Source organism: Drosophila subobscura, unplaced genomic scaffold (assembly GCF_008121235.1).
Source record: "Drosophila subobscura isolate 14011-0131.10 unplaced genomic scaffold, UCBerk_Dsub_1.0 Contig_4, whole genome shotgun sequence".
NCBI lineage: Eukaryota > Metazoa > Arthropoda > Insecta > Diptera > Drosophilidae > Drosophila > Drosophila subobscura.
This window is the reverse complement of record NW_023269845.1, coordinates 13834-17500: the sequence shown is the minus strand read 5'-3', so window position 1 is coordinate 17500 and position 3667 is coordinate 13834. Positions and strand designations below refer to the sequence as shown.

Sequence of the window (3667 nt, the reverse complement as noted above, 5' to 3'; positions counted from 1 at the left end):
TAAAATCTGTGTGCATATGGCCCATAATATGCACGCGTTGCGCATATGTATTGTCCATCAGAGCTATGGGCATACATTGGTTAATGCAACAACCTAAAAAAGTACAATGTTGTACCTGTGTTCAGGTTAATTCTTTTATATAAATTGATATTTATCAAACATTGTCAAATTACATATTATTTATATTCATAAATATGGTAAGATATCGTTTATATAAAACTAAGACATTTCGCAACATTCTTTTTAGGATAAAAATACAATTTTATTGAAGGAATTGATATATGCCAGTAAAATGGTGTATTTTTAATTTCTTTCAATAAAAACATATCTGACAAATGTAATAACAAACAAATTTTAATCACTCTAAGCGGTGGATCACTCGGCTCATGGGTCGATGAAGAACGCAGCAAACTGTGCGTCATCGTGTGAACTGCAGGACACATGAACATCGACATTTTGAACGCATATCGCAGTCCATGCTGTTATGTACTTTAATTAATTTTATAGTGCTGCTTGGACTACATATGGTTGAGGGTTGTAAGACTATGCTAAATAAGTTGTTTGAAAATTTTACGAAATTTTCAAGCATATTGTATATTATTGGATATATGTACACTTATGTACAAATATATTCATAATATTGATATTAAATGGAAATGCATTATCTCTCATTGTTGTATATATTTGTGTGAGAATAACGAAGAAAAATATATTATTTTTTCCTTCTTGGATCAAAAAATACTGAGGAATGTCTAGCATAAAAAAAAATTATTTTTTTTTTTTCATCTAGAATTGCCTCTTATTAACGGTTTGAAAGGAATGTTGTTGTAAAAATAAATATGAAATATTCTTCGTGGTGTTTGTTATAAAATACGGACATTTTAATGATTTCATTATGAGAACGTGCTATATATAATAATATTGTATTAGTATCATTATAATTTTTAATATATGTATATACAACCTCAACTCATATGGGACTACCCCCTGAATTTAAGCATATTAATTAGGGGAGGAAAAGAAACTAACCAGGATTTTCTTAGTAGCGGCGAGCGAAAAGAAATCAGTTCAGCACTAAGTCACTTTGTCTATATGGCAAATGTGAGATGCAGTGTATGGAGCGTCAATATTCTAGTATGAGAAATTAACGATTTAAGTCCTTCTTAAATGAGGCCATTTACCCATAGAGGGTGCCAGGCCCGTATAACGTTAATGATTATTAGATGATGTTTCCAAAGAGTCGTGTTGCTTGATAGTGCAGCACTAAGTGGGTGGTAAACTCCATCTAAAACTAAATATAACCATGAGACCGATAGTAAACAAGTACCGTGAGGGAAAGTTGAAAAGAACTCTGAATAGAGAGTTAAACAGTACGTGAAACTGCTTAGAGGTTAAGCCCGATGAACCTGAATATCCGTTATGGAAAATTCATCATTAAAGTTGTAATATTTTAACAATATTATAATAATAGTGTGCATTTTTTCCATATAAGGACATTGTAATCTATTAGCATATACCAAATTTATCATAAAATATGGCTTATAGTTTATTCAAATTATTATGCTTGCATTTTAACATAGAATAAATGTCATTAATTTGATAAAGTGTTGATAAATTAAAATTAATACAGTGCGTTAATTTTCCGAAATTATATAATGGCATAATTATCATCGATATTTGTGTTTATTATAAGCATTTGTATGATTAACAATGCGAAAGATTCAGGATACCTTCGGGACCCGTCTTGAAACACGGACCAAGGAGTCTAACATATGTGCAAGTTATTGGGAGATAAACCTAATAGCGTAATTAACTTGACTAATAATGGGATTAGTTTTTTAACTATTTATAGATAATTAACACAATCCCGGGGCGTTCTATATAGTTATGTATAATAATATTTATATTATTTATGCCTCTAACTGGAACGTACCTTGAGCATATATGCTGTGACCCGAAAGATGGTGAACTATACTTGATCAGGTTGAAGTCAGGGGAAACCCTGATGGAAGACCGAAACAGTTCTGACGTGCAAATCGATTGTCAGAATTGAGTATAGGGGCGAAAGACCAATCGAACCATCTAGTAGCTGGTTCCTTCCGAAGTTTCCCTCAGGATAGCTGGTGCATTTTAATGTTATATAAAATAATCTTATCTGGTAAAGCGAATGATTAGAGGCCTTAGGGTCGAAACGATCTTAACCTATTCTCAAACTTTAAATGGGTAAGAACCTTAACTTTCTTGATATGAAGTTTAAGGTTATGATATAATGTGCCCAGTGGGCCACTTTTGGTAAGCAGAACTGGCGCTGTGGGATGAACCAAACGTAATGTTACGGTGCCCAAATTAACAACTCATGCAGAAACCATGAAAGGCGTTGGTTGCTTAAAACAGCAGGACGGTGATCATGGAAGTCGAAATCCGCTAAGGAGTGTGTAACAACTCACCTGCCGAAGCAACTAGCCCTTAAAATGGATGGCGCTTAAGTTGTATACCTATACATTACCGCTAAAGTAGATGATTTATATTACTTGTGATATAAATTTTGAAACTTTAGTGAGTAGGAAGGTACAATGGTAAGCGTAGAAGTGTTTGGCGTAAGCCTGCATGGAGCTGCCATTGGCACAGATCTTGGTGGTAGTAGCAAATAATCGAATGAGACCTTGGAGGACTGAAGTGGAGAAGGGTTTCGTGTGAACAGTGGTTGATCACGAGTTAGTCGGTCCTAAGTTCAAGGCGAAAGCCGAAAATTTTCAAGTAAAAAATCAGTAAGCATATATTGTCAAATCTTTAATGATTTTTTTTTAACACTTGAATAATTTTGAACGAAAGGGAATACGGTTCCAATTCCGTAACCTGTTGAGTATCCGTTTGTTATTAAATATGGGCCTCGTGCTCATCCTGGCAACAGGAACGACCATAAAGAAGCCGTCGAGAGATATCGGAAGAGTTTTCTTTTCTGTTTTATAGCCGTACTACCATGGAAGTCTTTCGCAGAGAGATATGGTAGATGGGCTAGAAGAGCATGACATATACTGTTGTGTCGATATTTTCTCCTCGGACCTTGAAAATTTATGGTGGGGACACGCAAACTTCTCAACAGGCCGTACCAATATCCGCAGCTGGTCTCCAAGGTGAAGAGTCTCTAGTCGATAGAATAATGTAGGTAAGGGAAGTCGGCAAATTAGATCCGTAACTTCGGGATAAGGATTGGCTCTGAAGATTGAGATAGTCGGGCTTGATTGGGAAACAATAACATGGTTTATGTGCTCGTTCTGGGTAAATAGAGTTTCTATCATTTATGGTAGTTACTTGTTCCCCGGATAGTTTAGTTACGTAGCCAATTGTGGAACTTTCTTGCTAAAATTTTTAAGAATACTAATTGGGTAAAACCAATTAGTTCTTATTAATTATAACGATTATCAATTAACAATCAATTCAGAACTGGCACGGACTTGGGGAATCCGACTGTCTAATTAAAACAAAGCATTGTGATGGCCCTAGCGGGTGTTGACACAATGTGATTTCTGCCCAGTGCTCTGAATGTCAAAGTGAAGAAATTCAAGTAAGCGCGGGTCAACGGCGGGAGTAACTATGACTCTCTTAAGGTAGCCAAATGCCTCGTCATCTAATTAGTGACGCGCATGAATGGATTAACGAGATTCCT

At 35.4% G+C, this 3667-nt stretch overlaps 1 non-coding gene across 1 annotated transcript; it reads left to right on the top strand.

Annotated features, from left to right (window-relative positions):
- Window positions 1–359: 359 nt before the first annotated feature.
- LOC117903027 lies at window positions 360–538 on the top strand. The gene has a single exon (XR_004649472.1). It is a non-coding gene; the product is annotated as a 5.8S ribosomal RNA (ribosomal RNA).
- The last annotated feature ends 3129 nt before the right edge of the window (window positions 539–3667 follow it).